The 20,597-nt window shown below is 39.0% G+C and overlaps 1 protein-coding gene across 15 annotated transcripts in view; it reads left to right on the forward strand.

Annotated features, from left to right (window-relative positions):
* The window catches only part of MBD5 (methyl-CpG binding domain protein 5), a 176,059-nt gene that overhangs the window by 63,904 nt on the left and 91,558 nt on the right, over positions 1-20,597 (forward strand). For 14 of the 15 annotated variants that reach the window (XR_013930136.1, XR_013930137.1, XR_013930138.1 and 11 more), the window contains exon 3: positions 17,993-18,126. The gene's annotated coding sequence lies outside the window, so the exon portion shown is untranslated. Of the gene's footprint in view, positions 1-17,992; positions 18,131-20,597 lie in introns of all 15 variants that reach the window. The other variant, XM_080400051.1, reaches the window with a different exon arrangement.

Raw genomic sequence — 20,597 nt, forward strand, 5'->3', positions numbered from 1 at the left:
GATGGTGCCCCTTTGGGAAGTGGGGTGAAGAGGGATGAGCTGCATTTCCCATAGCTGCTGCCTCTTTCCCTGGTGAAGCAGACTCTATTATAAATGTACGCTTAATGCACAGTTATATTTAAGTACTTTTGCAAAAGAGTGAAGTGCAGCTGATCAATGATAAAATGCTTTCAAACCAGAAATACCTGTAAAAGCATATCTTCAAATGAGGATGGGAGTGGTGCCTTCAGCTGGGCATAGGTTCTTTAGTTGTATCTTCTGCCTGTGTATCTACTCTGCTCATTTTATTTCCTGCCCAGGACAGGTCCTGTTTGTGGGGGGAGGTTGTTGTTTGGTTTTGGGTATTTTTTTTTGTGTGTGATTTTGGTGGGGTTTTTTCCCCTAGGCATCTAAGGGAGAATAAGGGAGATTAAAAACCCAAAGGCCAGAGGCCACAGTGACTATTTTCTGACTTCTTTCAGCATGCAGACTATCACTTTTCGTAGAACCTGGATGAAAGCTCGGCTATTTGAAAGCTACCTGATCTTGTTTCGAAGTCTGGAAGTGATAGTGAGCTTGCCATTTCACCTAGAAAACTGTTTCCGTATTTAATTACCTATAATAGTAAGAAATTGCATTTTATGTGAAATTAACACTGCTCTACCTTTCATCAGGAAAGACTTAAATATTTTTCTCTTTGTTTATGTGTACTAAAGCTTTCATAACTGTATTCTTGCTTGTTGTCATAGTGTGGGTATACTTTCCTCATCCCCCTTAGCTGTACCTGTGCTTTAGCATTTGCTTGCACTATTTGCAAAAAGAAAAAATGGTGCCAATTGGGAAAAGTTTGTGAAAACCATTTATGTGAAAGTGATCTGCCAAACAGTGTGCTAAGAAACACAGCCTAGCATACTTTTGCTGTGGCTCTCTAGCATAAAATTGATACATTGCATACTAAGTTTGCAGCTATACTACTGACATGCCTTATTGCTTTATCTCCTGAATTGCTGATAGAAACAATGTGGTAGATGTTAAATAGAATTTAGAGGTTTTTTAGAGGCCAAAGCATTCGTTAAGGCTAGTACTGCCCCAAATATACAGTAAAACACAAAATTCTGTGATAGGGAAGAATTGCATTGCTGTATATTTAGGGCCTGCGCTCCGTGCTGCGTTAGGCAGCTCCCTCGGTGCACTGCAGCCGCCACGCGCTGTCCTTGCCCGTTACGGAGCATTTCTGGGGGAGCAGCTAACACAGTAAGTGACTTTGGGGTTCAGGTCAGGGGGATTACGTTTTTGGCTGGAAGGAAAGAAGGCTCTGACTTGCTCCTCTGTGATCAATTCCGAAATCCAGAACTAAGTATATAAGAAGCTAAAAGCTGTTTAGTCCCTCAGCCTGGGAAGTGAACTCACTGGCAAGTGGGCTGAAGGGAAGGGAGGAGGGAGACGTTGCAGGGGCTCTATGTTCTTCCTTATGTGTTGGAACGTAGCAGGGATGTGCTCCTTAGAGTAAGTTTTAGCTTAGATTTAGTTCATGTAATATTTATGTTAATGGGATATATTCACTGAAAAAGGGGATGGAAAAACCAAACCGCAATGTACAAAATATCTACTGGACTGACACAACAGTAAATTATTTGTTTAGGTAGAAATAGAAACTTAGAGAACATGAATCTGGGATTGAACTGTATGTTTTAGCTTTGAACCAAATGTGGTCATTTAGTGATGATTACAAGGTGATTTTAACGCAGCCAGATTTGAGGATCATTGTTGGTATGCAGTTACTGAAGTCTGAGGTTCTGGCTCTGTGGAAGCTGATGGCAGACCTGAAAAAGCCTTTCAGTTATATTTGCACAGTACAGTGCTCTACTGATCGAAGTGTGTTTCATTGCTACGTTCTGAGTACACATCTCATTCAAAATACTTGGTCCTTCTGGATTTGACACATGTAGGTATTTTTGCAGCACGTTTTGTAATACAAGCTCTAGGCTAGAGATTCTGTATCAGTTAAATGTTTTTCTTGCCTGTCCCTGAAGTCACCTAGTATTTTGTCCCATCTAAAAACTGTTCATTGGCAACGTTAGGGAACACTGAATGCTGAAGCTATCTCTGTTGTTTATTTGGTCTAGTAAAAGGTAAAAAGAGTTTGGAAAATTGTTGGAGACATTTTTAATGAAGTCTCTGGTGAAGATTTTCTAGAGAAAATAAACACGGGGGGGGGGGGGGGGGGGGTGTTGTTGTTGGGTTGTTTTTGGTTTTTTGTTTAAGTAGATTTTTCCGTACCTTCTGCAACTTGGTGATTCAAGTTCAATGAATTGCTAAATTCAAGGTTTGGCCAACAAATGTAAATGGTGGGGTAACCTGACACAGCCAGATTTGTCCAAATTGATGTTGAATGCATTTGTCATGTACTCCTCATGTACTTCCCTTCGCTGTGGCTGCTGAAGAAGAGCTCTCCAGATATCAGTGTCTGACCATTCAGTTGCCACATGATGTCTTTAAAGACTGCACAGACAGTCCTTTGCCCCGGGTACTTAAAGCACCAATTCTCAGGTAGGTTCCACTTGCCTGTCTTCATGCCTGCTCCCTCCTGAGCAGCCCCGATGGAGGCAGCGTACCCTGAGCTTGTCCTTGTCCACTGCAGTTCCAAGGCTTGACAGTAAAACAAAATGCAGAAGTATTTCTGAAAGCTGAAAGCAGAGAATGCTGAGTTAATACTTTCAAGACTTAGAAGCAAAACAGTATAATAAAACCCCAAACCTAATCTGTGCTTCTAAAGAAAATATGCTAAAATAGCTAAAAACATGCTACACCTTCAAGGCAGTCTTTGAACATTAGAAGAACTTGCATTTTATCAAATTTTCACTCACCTCACCCTCAAATATGTGATCTTGGTGTAGTTTCAAATGCAAATGTTGGTGATCTCTAGAGCCTGTATGCTTTTTACCTTTGACATTTCATAACTACATAATAGAGAATGGTAGGGCTAGCTGCCTACTTAATTGGGTTGATTTAATTTTTTAACAGTCAGCTTTCAATAGATTTCACATACAATATCTTTGGATGTATTTTGACAGGAGTACAAGTTTTAAGGCCTTTGGCCAGTCCTTTTCAGGAGTCAAACTGTCTCTTCATCTGTTGCTGTGGTTCATGTGTACAAGTGCAAAAATGGCTTTAGAGATTTGGGATGCAGGAGAACTTCCCTGTGTGTCTGTTAATTCACTCTGATCTGTGTTGGTGCCAGAAAAAAAAAAAAAAATCCTGATGACTCACCAGGAGAAGGTTTCCATTCTGTGTGAAGTACTGTTCGGGTGTTTCACTAACCTAGTGGTGAGCGTAGCATTTGATAGTAGGGCATCAGCGGCTAGTTCTTTTATGATGGACACTTGCGGTGTGTGGACAGTGGTGTGGGCAGTGGTTCTCAATGCTTCAAGTCTCAGATTATGCTGAGGCTTTTGACAGAAACTGTGTGTTCCTATTGTACGATATATCAGTGTGTATCCAGGAGGAGATGAAAAACTGAGTAAATCAGTTTGGGGAAACTTGTACTCATTATGTGCTTAAAAAATACCAGTTTTTGCAGCGTTCCAAAGAATGCTACCAGAAGGAACCTGATAATTTCACCCTCTTAGAGGTGGGGTACCTCAACAGTTGCTATCCATAGGTCATGCACGGGATGATTTCGAGAGGCAGGAGGAAGTGTCACACCTGGGCTGCTGGACTCTGGGCGATATGTGCCCACTAGTAACAGGACACAGTGAGTTTTGCATAATATATGCGACACTAAAGCAAGGTAATTACTGATGACTAAGTTGGAAGTCATAGACTTTCAGGTCGTTTTCCACAGTTTGAAAAATTGTTTCCTGTACTAAGGGAAATGGGACTGGCAGCAGGGAAAGCAGGAGGAGATGGAATGAGCCCTTACGAGCAAGCATAGAGAAATCTGATGTATTACATAGGCACCTACAAAATATTTTACCTTAGCATCATATACTCTCTGTTCAGATTGCTTTCATAATTTCATCCTGCTTCCTCATTTTGTGAACTATTTATGCTTAACATGTTTCTGTTGAAATAAAATTAACATTCCAGAACGCTATCTGGTAACTGTGAGTGTGTACCTGAACAGCAGTATCATCTTTTGTGCAAAAAATTGAATATGTTCAGCATTGCTGTTTAAACCAAAAGATACCAATAATAAATTGGAAGCCTGTTGCTTTTTCTCCCTTCTGAAAAAAAAACCAAAATGGAAGCCCAGGGTTGCGTTACATCCCTGGTACTTTATTAAATCCAAAAAATATAATAACTATTTAATAAAACAACAAAAAAAAGGAAATTCAGAGACTGTATAAGTTGATAATTGGAAAAGAAAAAAAAGCTCCTGCTGGACAGCATCAAGCATCTGAGGTTGCAAAGAGCAGATAGTTTGTCCTCAATGCAGTCCCTTGGCTTTCTGGGTGCTCTAGGGTGTATGAAACTGCTGGGAAATGCTCTCCATCCTCAGGGAGAGCAGTGAAGGAGAGCCGTCGTAGGGGCTGGGAGAGTGGAGTGAGTCATTGTATCCTGTGTTAACAGTTCAACCTCAAGATCAGGATTTGTTTGCAGAGATGATCTTGGGTGCAGCAGGCGTCTGTGGTTTAACAGGACAGGAAGCTGGTCCCTCATATCCAAAATCTGTTCTTACCTTTGTACAGTACTCCCAGGCCTTTCTCATAGGTTCACATACTTTCTTTCCTTCCTTTTTTCCTCCTCCTTCCTTTCTTTTTCCCCCTCCTTCTGGTCTGAGCCACCTTTTCTGGTGGCTGTAAAAGCTCCGACTAGAGCAGGGGGCTGAGAGCTCTGAGCGTTGAGGTGTTGAAATCTTGGGTACGTTGCAGTGCAGGAAGCAGAAAGGCAGCTCTCCAGCCAGCCTCCAGAAGGAAATGCTGTGCTTTGCCATGGAGAAATCCTGGGGTGTCCATGCTAATGGTGCATATGTTGGGTAGAGAGGAGAGGAAACACACCACCTCTAGGAAGTCCTGTTAACATTTTTCCATGATTGGAGAGAGAGAAAGAGAAAGTCACTGCTGTATGTTGTGGAGAGAGTGAGCCTTGCTCTAGGGTGCTGGAAATCAAATAGTTAATGCTACAAGAAATCTTTATGGCCCTCTTGTAAATCATGCTCAGTTAAAGGGAACGTGGCAATTTTAAATCAGCTGTCCCAGGAAGTCAACACTGGTTTTAAATGTGTGCAAACTGAAAATAATCTGTGCCAGAACTTCTTGTGCTAGTGCCAGCTAAAAAGAAGAAAGAAAGAAAAAGTCAAATTGATAGGTTTCAAAGCTGATCATTGTGCTTAAGTGCTATGGCTGGAAATTGCTGAATTAACTTTTCCATTGAAATAACAGTTGCTGTATGTGTGTGAAGGTACATATGGTGCCTTTGCAATAATACAAAATACCTGAAATCCTGAATTCCTTGCTAAGCTTGCAGCATTGCACAAAAATACGACCTGATGCAATGTATTGCCATTTGGCTTAACCTGAGATGATTCCATGAATGTCAAACAACATAATGCTAAGGATGTTCAAAATTCATGCAAAACATGATGTCAGTATGTGTGACCTCAACTCCATAGTAGCATAATGTGTTAAATTATCTTGCTGTAGTTCCAAAAAGCTTCATGGATTAAGTTTTTTTTAAAGTGCTACTCTTTAACAGAGGAAATTTTTTTAAAAATGAAAAATTCTACCTCTCCAGCTCTTCTGTTTACCTTAGCTTCTCAAACCTCCTGTATCCCGAATCGTCTTTATAGTGTGACAATTCCTGCCAGTCTCTGTGGTCATTCTGGGCAGGGAAAATCTTCATGCTGAAGGTGTGTTGCATCTAATTCTTGATATGACTTTTCACACCTAGTGGCATACATGGCAGTTTTCAAGTTGTCTTCTAATGCTGGTCACACAAAAACTTGAAAGCAGAGATTAAAATAAGCTTCTCTTCCTTTTTATTGGTTTTATGTGTTAGTCTTCTCTCCTCCTAAGGGGAATCTGGAAAGTATGCTACAAAACCACATTTCTAACAAATCTATTGGCAAAATTTATAGAGATGCTAAACAGTCTGCAGTTAGTAAAGTTCAGGGCTGTGGGATTTGGCTGAAAAGAATTTAGAAGACCAGTGTGAAACCCGACCGCTTTGACAGACTTGAGCTCTTTAATACTTCTACATAAATTGGGTATTTTCAGCTCTGAGACCTGTGTTGCAAGGGCCCAGGCTACCATTCAGCGTACAATTGCAACATATTTAAGAGTTTGCTGTGGGATTTGTATTTGACTAAGACAATGAATAAAATTGACAAATGAGAAAAGATAGTTTGCCACAAAATTACTTGGTTACATCAAGTAGGAAGAAATACTGATAAAAAATATTTTGGTGCAGAAGTACAAACTTTTTTTACCCCACTGTATTTACCATCGTGCGCTTATTGGGCTGACCTACAGCAGTTACAAACAAATGCCTTGACTGTTTCCATTTACTACCGTTTTGTGTATGTTCTAGGATAAATTCTTACCTTGCGTAAATTTATACTGCTTTGTAGCAGAGCCCTGGTATGCAAGATGAGGATCTAGCTGCATGAGTAGATTCTTAATTTGGGTAGTTTAGCAGAGGATATGTTTATAGTTCAAAAAATAAATAATTCAGAAGACTGTATCTGGGTTGTGTTGACTATTTGGAACCTTACTTGAAAATTACTCATTCAGTCATTTCACTTAGTTAACAGTTAACTATTAACTATGTGAACTTTTACAGTATTACAACTTTTTAAGTAATGTTCATGTACTGTATCATGGCTTGGTTAGGTGCTTCGCATTACAGCAACACGTTTGGAGGCTAATTTTAGTAGTGCTGGTGCTGGCTTTTTGAAAGTAAATCAGCCTTGCTTTCTAAATTGCCTCTGAAACTCTTGTTTTGGGTGTAAGGTGCTTTTTTCTAGCATCAAAACTTCTCATGAAGTACATTGTACCTCATCAAAATGACATACATCATTGTAGTTACTGGAACTGAAGAAAGGCTTGAACACTCTTACTTGTTTCTGTCCACTCGGAATGTCAAGATGGCTGTGCTGACATACTCCCCATTTAACATATCAAGAGGCTACTAGAAACTTTGGATGATGCCATAGACTGGGAAACTCTTTCAGCTTTTAAAATCTTACCACTAACGTTTGCGATGTTAGACTAGCCACATTACATTGCACGGATCTCAGTTCACTGAGAATTAAAGGCATTCTTACCTGGTTTTCATGCTACCTTGATATTATTTAAAAAATTATGAGTTACTGAGAAATAATTCACATTGCCCAAACTTTAAACGTTTTCAACTGCTCTCTGAAGTTGAGCAGTAGTTAAAATAGGCGTTTCCTAGTGCACTGGTGCATGTCACCATTTTACATATTAGCTTAATTTTGTGCCTGTGTGTATGACCGTGTTTTGTAGTCACCCTCTTACACTAAGTTGAGAGTCAAGTCTTTAGTTCCTCACATGAAGGTCCTGTTCATCACACTGGTTGATCATCTTGTTAATCCGATTTGAGGATGAAAGCAGAATTTTACAGAGTTATTTTAGGTCCCGACTTCTTTTTAGGTGTGTTTGCCACATGTTTCCATGCTCACGTGTTCAAAAAGGCTGACCAAAATTTCCACTGACATAGCTACGTCCTGCCATCCCCTGAAAGATATTTTCAAAATTAATCAAATTCTTTGTGTATGCAATTTCAGCCACGAGTGCTTTCTGAAGGTGGCAGAACCATTCAGTTACTTGAAGTCAGGCATGCACCTGCTGGGTTTGGATCGGGTTTTGGTAGTTAGAACTCCAAAATACCGAAATACAGGGGAGGCTTTCTCAAGGAGCACCACCAACTTACGTGTGCTTTAACGTCAGGAAGAAGTTTCTAAATGAAGTACGTGAGGAGACATCTGTAATTTCTGTTTTCCTGATGGGGGACACAGCCTATAGGTCCCAGTAGGTGGGTTGGGTCCCATCTGCCCTACTCTGCTGTCCCCCCACACTGCTCCCTGCGAGGCTGGAGGTGCGGGCGGTTGGCTGCTCAGGCACTCCAAATAGCTGGACCTGCTGTGCCTGCCTTATTTCCAAGTGAGACCAAGGCCACCAAGCGCTGCTTCCAAAAATCTGGGAAGTGTGCTCTTAAGCTGTCAAATTTAAAGCAAGTTTGCATTAAGATGAAGATGTGCTTTCGTCCTGAGGCTGCAGCTCACCGTTAGTATCTCGGCGCTTGGTTTGAATAGAAATCTTTTTATCTACCAGATTAGTAGTTGCCAGGAGATCTGATTGTCCCATCAATTTCAATCTAGCGTAATTCAGTAGGAATTCAAAGTTTTTCTCCTTGAATGGATGTCTTGTACTCTCTTTGGGAAATGAATTCTGTCATCTGGAAGCTCCCATTAACTCCTTCCTACCAGCCGCCACACCTTTGAATTAGAGAAGTTTGCAAGTACAAAAGAGGAAACAAAAGCTTCAGGGGTCGGAAACTTTCTTTTATATTAAGCCTAAATCCAGATAGTGTAAAAACATGCGAAGAATGAAGGAAGTGGGACACTTAGCTTGTGGTTTCTGTAAAGAAGGAAAAAATCCAGTCATTAAATTAGACTAGTTGACACAGTGTAGTTCACTGCTCTCAGAGCCATACAGAATTGTAAGGCAGTACTGCCACTACACTTATATTTTTTAATCATTAAATTAAGATTACTTGCAAAGCAATTCAAAGTGTTTAATTCCTTGTTAATGACTGGAGGCCTTAATTGAAGTCTTTTGCATCATATGTTAGAAGTTTCTTTGGCTTGAAAGAAGGTTTTTTGGTGGTAGAGAAAATGTTACATGAAATCTTTTAATGAAAAACCAAACCTCTGTGTAACCAAGTTGTCTGTTGACTATTACTAAAAGTCTTATCTCAGATCCTTCTTCTCTGTGTGCTCTGGTGATGTGAAAAGCTGGCTAAGATGTAGCTAGCAAAATTCATTCATTAGCTGCTCTAATGCAGAAACACTTTCTAGATCTCTGCACAACAGCAGTAATGCAGCCGTTCGTTGAATTGCTTCCCGAAAACATTTTAGAAGCAAGAAACCTAACATGCTTCATATTTTGAATTTATGTTGTAGATTTTGGGATATAACCAACTTTGAGAAAAGAGTTAATTCTGTGATTATTTTTTTACAGATGTGTTGTTGTTTCAATGTCTGTCTTTAATCCTTCAACATTTATCTGTGTGTTTAACTCAAAAAAATCTTTGTGTTACCAACTCCAGTTGTTGATTCACTGTCAAACACCTTGGCAACTTTAAATGCTAGTTTTTACTGTCCCCTCTTTTTCTTGTCTAATAATGCTTATAGAGCAGGCATAGGATAAAAAATTGCATCTAGGTTGGTGGAAGCGTTGAGGCTGGGAGCATATTTTCATGGCGGGGGTTGCTAAGGCAATGCTTTCTAGTTTTGTTTTCATCTTCTTTCCCCAGAAGCTATTTGTTTATCTCAGTAAACCAAGGGACAGTGAATTTATGATGCTGTGTAACAAGTTTTTTCTGAAAAATTATTCTAAGTTTTTAAAGACATAATGTTTCCTCTGGTTTTTCATTTGCAATTTGACTAGCTGACATTTTGTCAGACGTTGGCAGCTTTGACTTTTAGCTTGGGTCTTGTTGGTGAATTGCTCAGAGTAAAAACAACGTGAAAGTTTATCAATGAAAAATTATCGCTTCTGTTACGCATAATAAAGTGTGCAAACCAGACCAATAAACCAGTTACGTGCCTCTGTCCACAGATTGTTCTTGAGCCTGCATAGTTCTATACTGCGTTAAAACAGGAACTGGATGATGAAAAACATTTTATTTGCAGTGATTTTCAAATTGAAAATGAAAGTTTAAAACCAATCAAACAGCTGGGTTTGAGTACAGAGGTGTCAGAAGCCATTTATGTAATGGTCTGGGAATTACTCTTTTCTCGATGATTAAGAACTGTGTAGTAAAGGTTCTTACTGCCTCCCTGGTAGCTTTACACCAAATCTTTCAGTATTGCAGCTGCTGAGGACATGCTTGAGTATCTTTGTTAGGATATCGAGCTAAGTATCAGAATCTAATTAACTCACCGCTGTCAGATGGTTCTTATGATCAACTTGCTGTAGGAGATGTTTTATGTAATGCTTTGTCTATGTCAGCTGTAGCTAATACCAATCATTGCCACCCAATTTAATTTATATTTTTTTACCAATTACAAACCACTGCAGTGAGACAGGCTGCCAGAGCTGAGGAGGGCCTGGTGGGGCAGAGAACACCGCAGCCCAGGTCCCAAGGCAGCCCTGCCTGCTGCCTCCCAAAAACTCTTGGCATGAGTACGTACAGCCTTGCAACTTGCTGAATACAGTGGGATGGCATCTAGCTTTAGAAAACAGGCTTGGGCGTAGGTTATCCTGATTTTTGTGATGTCAGGAAACCCAACCAGTGGCCCAAGCTAAGCCTGCCAGCAAGACCACTGTGTGTTGCTTAGTCATTTGCTTGGCAATAATCTCTCAGTGGCCGAAATCTTACCTCTGGAGAGGTGGTTCTTCACGCTGGTGGGGAGATGGGTCTGCTTCTGGCTGCGGAAGGTGGTGGGACTGCAGAGGGCCAGCCGGCTTCTGAGGAGAACAGTTCCTTAGTGTCAGCCTGGAAAGAAGCAGGGAACAGATGTGGATTAGGAGAATTGTTTTCATTCCTGCTTCACATGAACAAACTACCAGCTTAGGTATTTGTATATCTTTAGGTTTTTAACTGAAAAAGTCTTCTATGACTAGAAATGCTTCCATATCCGTCACTTGCTTAAACTAACCTATGGCCGTGTCTGTCAGTAATGTTCTCCACCATCTGCAGCTCCCTCGGATTAGCTCTAACACCAGCAACAATGTCCTTGGAGGAAGGTGTGTGCTTTCCTTATTATGCTTCTTTAAACTGGGTGATACACTGGGACACGTTTTCCCCTGATGAGACTCCACAGAGATAATAAAGAAATGGAGAATCCTGTATTTATAATCAACATACCATATGAAACATATGATGCTTTCAAGCATTGAAAGAGGCTGCCCAGGGAGGTGGTGAAGTCCCCTTCCCTAGAGGTATTTAGAAGATGTGTAGATGCGGTGCTTAGCGATGTGGGTTAGTGGTGGGCTTGGCAGCGCTGGGTTACTTGTTGGACTCGGTGATTATAAAGGTCTTTTCCAACCTAAACAGTTCTATGATTCTGTATCCAGAGGATGAGTAGCAAATGAGTGAATTCAGCTGGTGCTGGAGTGAGATGTGTTACCGTGTTTAGGAGAGGACTGCAGTAGAAGATGAGGAAGTTTCAGGACTGTACTAAGTGTGGGTTCTCTACCTGATGTGTGTGGGCAGTTAGATCCAAGAGCAAAAGTGTGGTTGGAAGAGGAAAAGATGAAGGAGCAAGAGGAGTTGTTGGTGAGAGTGCAGGAACCAGCTTTCCAGCAAAAGCCCTGAAGGCATCACAGCTGGTTCTGCCAGAGGTAGCAGGGGAGACATGCAGGATTTGCACTTTGCTCGTACGTCAGTAACAAACTAGAGGAACTGAGGTATACCCACCAAGCTCGATCCCAACCGTCATCCTGCGCTGGAGAGCATGGTTTTCATGGCCTGAGCAGCACGACATTCTCAGGGTCGGAAGCTGCAGGGATCGTGGCAGGTGTGCCCTGCTCTGCAGGATCCTTGCTGAGGGCAGCCCAGAGTGCGCACTTCAGTGAGCGGCTTTCTCATTGACCCTAGGATGTTTCTGTGCTATGTTAGGCGTAGGCTATTGTCAAATCACTTTTTGCTGGATAAAAAAATGCAAAATCTTTGCTTTTTTAGTAATCAGATTAAAATTATGTTTTCCTCTGCTGCCAGCTTTCTGTGCCTTTTTATTTGATTCTTGGATTAGGGTTTTTTGTATTTTCATAGGTTATATAATGTACATGTTATGTGTTTATATAAAACATTATATAGAACATTATATAGATGTTAATATTTTTGCATTTCATTGTGAGTCAGTGTTCAAAGTGGAGTTCAGGAAAAATTCAGCCCTGTCAGATTCTGCAGCAGGAACAGTTATTTTTACGATCACAGCAGTGGCCAGAACAATACATGATATATGTATCAATACTTGCCAAAGGTCACCATAAAGCTTCTAAATTAGTAAATTCATTAAGACATCAAGAGCTCTTAGATATGTTTATATATTAACTATTGTTTCAGGCATTTTTTTCTCATCTCTGGCCTTTTCACAAACTCATAAGGCTTCAGGAAACCTTGCAGCAAACAAGTGAGTGTTATTAGCCTTTTAAGAGGATGTGTGTATTTTTCCCCAATGACATTCAGTACATTTGTCATTAATGCAGTTTAATAATATTTCACATGTCTGTTTGGCCTTACTACTGCTTGCAGCAGGTGATATATATTTCTAAAAATCAGAGGAATGTTTGATGATTTAATACCATGGTGCTTATAAATACCTTAAAAACAGACTTCATAAAACCTATCAAAGCTTTCTGAGAAATTTTTTGATCCTAGGCTAAAATTTTAGAGAATTTTGATTTCTTATCTATGAACAAGATGGATATTTTTTAAATTATCAAATGATTCAAATAGTAGGGCATTTATATAAATATAGACTTAGTAGTGATCCAATGTGAATTATATTAAACTCAGTGGGAAACCATCTATTAACCTTGGCAAGAATAGAATTACAATTCCAGAAACTGAATTCTGCTTTAGGAGTCCTGTGTCAGGGGATTATTAAAATGCCGTCCTGATACTTTATGAATGAATTGGACAATTAGTAGTACTAATTAGTAGCAACGTCACTTTGAAAGAGCTGCTTAGAGGAAACACAATGATAAATATTCCTCAATGGTGAAGGAGACTGTCTTCAGCAGGCAGCATGGTACGTGTTAGGTAGTGAAATGAAATTCCTTTGCTATGTAAATTTATTTGAACTTTCTCAGCCTTTCCAGTTTCAGACGGGATACTTGCTGTAGTATACACTGTCGAGGCTTTTCTGTAGCTTGACAAAATTTAACACCTTGTAAGGCGCTGCTGAGATATTCAGTAATGAAATCTGTGTGTAAGGTAATGGTGGGTATCATTTTACTGGAAGATTAACACCCTCTAGCCACAGAGAGACGTAGAAGTAGAGAATGTGGAAAGTGTGAGTGCTACGGTGATGGAGTTGCTTACGTCACTAAATAAGCAAAGAGTGAAGCTCAGCGCATTAAAGCCATTGGCACTGCAGTCAGTAGTGGTTAAGTCCCTGACCTCCCTTAAGGTACTTCCTCTTCAAAAAAATTAGTTAAGAGAGGATTGTGAAGCAACAACCTCTTTTGGGTTTTTTTTGGTTTTTTTGTTGTTTTTTTTTTTCTTTTCTTTTTTTTTTAAGAATTCTCCAGAATTTCTTAGCTTCTTCAGAATTTCCAGATATCTCATACCAGAGCACTAACAATGGAAAAAATATTTATCTGTGATGGTGTTCATGTGCCTGGGTGGGATGATACCTTTCTATGTGAACTCTAGATGGACAACGTATTACTTCAGGTACAGGAGAAAACAGATTTCTCTGCCACCAGCATTGGTTGTAGCCTGAGTCCAGACCAGAATTAAATTGATGGAAGAAGTCTGTGCTGGATGCCAGTTGTTGAGTCGTCCCCCTGTCAACTGCCATGGCAGCATTTGGCCTGCACGAGAGTTGAAAATAATCGAGATTTGCCAGTTATGGAAAATTGTGCCAAGAATTTTTAAATAAGGAATAACACTGTTTAGAAAAGTTTATGTTATTTTCTTTTTGGAAGATTTAATTTTAAACAATGGTATAATGTCATGTCTAAAAGAAGACACTTTATTATGTGATGATAAAGTATCATGAGGCAAAATTATAAACTGTTAGTGTGCTTGCTGCATTAAATTTCTTCTTTCCTAATGAGTTTGAGGCTTGGCATAAGCGATTCATCTTAAAGCCCAGGTATGCTTTTCTTTTGCTCCTTATGCTGTTGGTATATTTATTCAAGCATTTGTGCAGCTTTGGCTGCTTATACCATGTTCTTAAAGGAATGGAAAAGCATAAAATCTTGGTGTCAACATAAATATATTTCTATAAAATAATCTGAATCCAATTATAGAAATTGGTGGGTTGAGTTACCTCTTGCCTGTGAAGGAAGTGTTCCAACACAATGTGGAAACACAGGAGCAGCTGGAGGGGCAGGAGGAAAGTGTAGTTGAGCTGTCTTCAGGATAAAAGTTGTGCCTCGCCTGTGTCTGTTTACATGGATGCTAATAGAATGCACATAACACTTGTTACTGACCTTGAAGCAATTTGTAAATATGCTTTTGAGATTCTGTTTCTTCAAGTAGTATATTTTACAAAGTACAGGAGCAGTTAAAAGTCATAATTCAGGATGACTGACCCCGCTGTCAAAGTCTCTGTTAGTTTCCAATGTCAAGATACAATGCAACAGACAAATGAAGCTGTGTACAATATTTTCATGTGGGGGGAAATGGGGGGACTGTGTGCACTTGGTGATGGTGGAAACAACAGCATTCCTATCAAAAGGAAAATACTTTAAAAAAATAAATGTTTGACTATTACCAAGTTCTGTCATGGATCTTTCTTCAGTGGGTGGTAGCTGAGTTTGCATTTGGTTGGTGGAAAGATTGTTTCTCTCTCTTCTTGGGGGTTATTTGATCAAATGTGTTCACTTCAGGGTATTTATATTTTGTATGTTAAGGCTGTATGTTAGCCAGAGAAATCAAGAAGAAAAGGGATTACCATTGTCCTCTCCCTTTTAGGATGGCTTTTGTCCCGATAGTGGGCTTTTACACACCTTCTGAAATACCACTGTGTTTCAGGGCAAGACAACTACAGAAAGAAATTCAGTTATTTCTTAGTTTACAGTAGTAATGACTAAATAAGGGGGGTTTTATTAATTCATTCTTTCATACCTCTAACAACATTTGTTTAGGAAAAATAAGGAGGGGAAAAGACAAATTCGTATTATACAGAACCAAAATTATTTGTTTATCATCTCAGTTTTCATCAGCTTCACTGTTATCTCTATATTAAATTAAAGATCAGTGAAGGAGAAAAGTAGATTACATTTCCATTGTGAGCTAGAAAATAGAAATGCATGTACAACAGGTATGCAAAGTAGCTAATGGAAATAAATCACAAGTTTTTAAAACGCTGTTACAGATGAATGAAAATGATTTTTAAATTATTCATTAATTTTTAATTCTAAGATGTTTTCACAAAACCAAAATAAATTGGAATGCATGATTATTTGAGAGAACCTTTCGTTTCCATAACTCACGAGTCCAAATCTTGAGTATTAACTTCATCAAAATATCAAGAACAAGGAAGCAGAAAACATATTACTGTTTAATGTACAAAATACAGGCAAATGCTTGCCATAGCAACCAGCACTTAGGTGAGACGAGTGCTGTGGTACATGGGCCTGCACTGTGCTTACCTCTTTATTACCCAGGTTTGTACATGGGAGTGATTTTCTTCATAGTTGGAAACTGATCTATTTGTCAATTTGATTGTTTTCCTTTGGTTTTTAAATTGCCAGGTGAAGATTGCATGTATGCTGTTTCTGAATAGTAGCATGCACCTTTCCCGTCAAAACCAAGGCTTTTTATAAAATAAAAGTCTTTTCATGGTTGTGAGATATATTATTAGTACTTGCCACTTTCTTTATGAAAGTATCAGATATGCAGGATTTATAGCATTGAGACTATTGACTAAACTGACGTCTCTGATCTTCTCCTCTTGCAAATTAAAACTCCATTTCTTTTTTTTCCCACTTGTAACTGGAGACAAAAAAAAATATTATTCTTTCTTACATCTTCTCTGTTCAAAGCTACATCGACTCAAATGACACCGTTGCCAAATCTGTGAAAAATGTTAGTATGTTAGCCTTATAGCTATATATCACATACGTAAAACAAATATGTTAGTATGTTAGCCTTATAGCTATATATCACACAAGTAAAACAAATGTGTTAGTATGTTAGCCTTACAGCTATAGCTAATTTTTGAATTAGCTTCTCTGAAAGACCTGCCTGTTATTACTCTATTTCTCCTAGCTTTCATATTTTTCACTTGGTATATTGTGTTGTTAGGCAGTTAAAATGCATTTTTGAAGTTATATTAATATGGCCAACTTGTTGTCATACAAAAAGAACAGTACCCTTGGAAAAGGCCATATGTTCATGCAAAGGTAGTCTTGGAAGGTAGGATATGTGCTTCTTTTTTTCTTATGCCATCTGTTAGGTTCTAACTTCATTTTCTCTAGATACCCTGTCTAGCAAATATTCAGCTAATAGATGTGAATTCTAATCAGTAAGGAAGCAAGATTATTATTTCCAACAGCTTCATGACGACTTTAGTCAGGTCCTCAGAACAGATTTTTTGAGACAGGCCTACCTGCTCTTGTACTATAGCAGTTGATTTAGAATTAGGATCGTACATTTTGAATACGTAGGCAGCTAAATACTACTTTTATTTAAACAATGAAGTATACTGAGTGCCTCCTATGAAAACAGGAGGTGAAAAGGTATTTTCAATACTGCGGTACTCTAAAATAAAATAAATGAACAAACATACTGAATTTCTCCAAGCACTTTGGACTGGCATAAGCCACATTCACTGCTGCTCTTTCCACTTCAAGTTACTCGTTCCTGTACACATGCCGCTCCTTCCTAAGCATCTAGTCCGGCACAAGCATTCCTCCAGGCACAGAGATTAGGGAACTGATCTAGGTTAAGACTAATCCCGCAAAAATAACACAAATCGGCTCCCTTATCTGATTCACTGGACCAGTGTTAGCCTCTGCAGAGGAGAGGGAGCAGCATCCAGCTGCAGCGCCTGGCCTGGAGCTGGAGGAGCTCTTTAGCTGAGGGTTGAGTTCTGCACTCTGTCATGAGTAAGGGGCTACACCTTGGGGATTTCCTCCTGAAGAACAGTCCCAAATTCCGGGAAAATGAAGAAGCAAGGAAAACCTCTGGTGTCCCCATAGTTTTCAAGCTTTCTGCTGAGGAGCTAGCAGAGCCCTCATTTCAGCCAGGTCTTCTGGATTGATCGAGCTTCCAGGTCTACGCTGGAGAAACCTGAAAACCCTGTGATCCCTGTAATTAGTCCAAGCGTAATCATGCAAAGATATTTTCACCAACTGTTTTGTGCAGGTTATACAAATAAAATGAAATAACAGGTTCTGTTTAGGCTGAGCTCATGATTCTCCATCACATGTTCAAGTCACAGAATTAGTTCTAGCTGTGCCTCTTTTAGGGGGAAAATCTGCAAGGCATTTTAGGGAAAGATGCCTGCAAGTCTAAAATCTACTTTTAATGCTATCTAAGCTGCTTTGGTTTTTTATGTTAATGTATATGTGTATGTGTGTGAGTGTATATATAGAGGGAGGTTTGTATATAAATTAGTTATATATTTAAGCAGAACTGGGCATCTTTCTGACTATTTTAGATCTCTGAAGTTTTATTGTGAGATTTTCTCAAGAATATCTCATTAAAAAATGTTTTTAGCCATTTTCCAGCTGAGTGGGCTCTATTTCTATAGCCTTAAATTCTGTACAAGTGTAAAGCAGTGGAGGGTATGGCCGGAGCTGGAGCCTGCCCTTGTCAGTATGGTGTCCCTCTGATTTTGCGTTTACGGTCAACAAAGAAGGAGAGATCCTTCTAGAGGGCAGTTCCGAATATAGCTCTGGTTAGGATCAGCTTAGATTATTTTAAATTACACTTTGGACTCTACCTTTTTTCGCTGACTACTGAGAGCGCCTGGGTAAACTCCCCGGTTTTGTTCACTGTTTGCTTTTCTGAACGCGCCTGCCGTTTCAGTGCGGCGCAGCAGTCTGTTAGAGAACCCGTGCAGTCTGCGTGAAGCGCGGGTATTGGTACCCTGTCCTTCTGCAGATCTTGTTTTAGTGCAACATGTGTTTTATTGCAGGGAGAAGAGGCTTTATCACAAGAAAACGGGCAAAGAAACAGAAAGACTTGAAGAAACAGCACTTAATTCTTCCCAAAAATTCAGAGACCCACCAATACCTGGTGGATTACCTCCACCAGCCTTCCTGATTTGAGGTAGGTGAGTTCTCACTTCGCCACTCTTCCTGTCGCATATATATGGATTGTAAACACAGTGATTTCAAATGTTAAGATTGTTTCTTCTGTTTTATTTGATGCGTCAGAAAATAATGGTGGGCTTTTAGTAGGCTGGTGTTATAGGCAGTGTTGTTTATCTGGTGGTAATGTAGTGCCACCACTAGAAATTAATGATACTGCATTTGTTTTCAGTATTATGCAAGACGATGCAATTACTAAATATGATTTTGTGTGACTTTTCCACTTAAAAAAATAAAAATAGCAATTCTTGAAAATAAAATAGGCAAAGTCAGACCGCATGCTTATAAACAGGTCTCTTAAGTTTTTTCCAATATTTTCCAGGATGGTGCCCATGGCTCTGATTTGGAATTAACTCTTCTGGAGTGTTTTTCAGTTATGCTACAGGGTAAATGAGAAGAATAACCTAAGAAACAGCCAATAATCAAGTTGATTTGTTTAGAAGAAATATATTTAAAACCTACCTGAAGAAAAAGGAAAGCTGGCTGACTGCCATTCTCTTTCTCTACTTACTTATAGACTTACTTTTCAACACGGTTGAAAAGTTACCGAGTTTTTTTCCTGTTACTGGAAGGTCATTTTTTGGTATTTTTCATTTTTTCTTACGAAAAGTAGAGTATCTTTAATTTTAGATACATCAGATACCATAGTTGTAAGAATATTTTATGTATCTTAAGAGATTAGATGGGGACAGGATTTTTTAATCCGTTAGCACAGACTTGTTATGTAAATAGAAAGCTCACAAAGCAAACGAGGCAGTACATGCACTGGAAAAACAGATGTCTCTTCCCCAGCATCGCATTCACCAGTAGATTCCTGCAACTTGGTGAGAACTCATTGGGAAGTTGATCATTACAGATGTGTACGTGATCGACAAATAAACACGCTGTAGTAACTGTGTTAAGTCCTGTACTTACCTCTGAATGATAAACTGGTCATTTCACACACAGCGCAGTGCTGTTTAATAACAGGGCAGTCCGTCACAATCATCTTCTTAGATTAAATAGCCAACTTCAGAAATTTAAGTGCTTTTTTTTCAATGTCAAGTGTCGGGTTTTTAGTTGAAAAAAAAAATATGTTGCAGGTTTTTTTACAGACACTTATTTTTAATTCCTTTTCACAAAACCTGGTAGTTTCTAATGGGCAAAGAAAGATAGGAAGGCTGGTTAAAAAGAGAATGAGAACAAGAGTTTCAGGAGGGGAAAAGCAGTGCAGAGCCTATTGAATTAGCCACAGAAATTCTCTTGGCTCACCATATAGGAGCCTTTTGATTATTACCGGTAGTCTATGCTTAGTGTTTGTAAAACTCTGTTCTGTAGCTGGTCATCGATCTCTGTGGTACTAGTATTTTGATGCTAGTAAGTTTGTAAGTGGCATATGCATCATTAAGGCAGTATCTGTTTTTTCAGCAGAGACTTTAATTACAGCTTTGCTTACATGTTTCCATTTCCGTATGCTCAGTATGGACAATTTTTATCATTAACTTATTATTGCTATTTTATTTAGATAAGTTTAAAAAAATCAGGTTCTTTGTTTGAATTCATTTTAATAATGCTTTCTTATAGATTTCTCAAGGCCTTTATTAGGAGCTTCTTTTACTGGTGCTACTTCAGTCCTTGGTACTGTCCACATGACCTAGTTATTTTAAGCCTTAGTGTGACTTAGGTTTCATTCTTGGGCTATTTCATCCATCTATTGAAATGGTTTCCAGTAAATTAGTTTTACAGTGTTTACTGTGTTTAGCATTATATGCACAAGGGAAGTTCTTCATAAAAATGTCTCTTATCAATACCTTTCAATGTGCTTAAACATTAATAAATAATTTTATATGAAGAATATAATATCCATAGTTAAATTACTATCTGAAATATATTTGTATGCAGATTCTTTAGTGGTACATTATACCATCTATTTGTTTTGTTACTGTAAAAATAAGCTGTGTTGTGAAACCATGGATACTTCTTTATCTCTAATTTTATGAATAACCTGCGTAAAAATGTTCATTCCTTGAATCATTTCATGCAGCTTATATACAGTGGAAAGAAGTTAAGAATTTCTGTCATTCCTGCAATGGAAGAAGAAATTCTTGTATTTAAATTACACCATTTATATGTTGGATTTTAAGATTTGGAATTTCTGGAGTAATTTAGAGAACATTGGCATTCAGTTGCTCAATAAGCTGAAGCTAGTAGCTAAAGCTCATTGGTAAGAGCCTAACCTTGTGGGTCCTGTGGACACTTCACAGGAGAAAGTTCAGTGTGTCTCAAACTCTTATGAGATTTTTATTGTTCTCCTTTCACAGTCTGTCTGACTTTGTCAGGACATAACCTTTCCTGCAGCTCTGTCCACTGAATGCTCCATTTCTCCACTTGCTAAAATGCAAGTGGTTTTTTTCTAGTCGTATAAATTCAGTATTTAGAGCCCTATGGCTC

Source organism: Falco punctatus, assembly GCF_963210335.1.
Source record: "Falco punctatus genome assembly, chromosome: 8".
NCBI lineage: Eukaryota > Metazoa > Chordata > Aves > Falconiformes > Falconidae > Falco > Falco punctatus.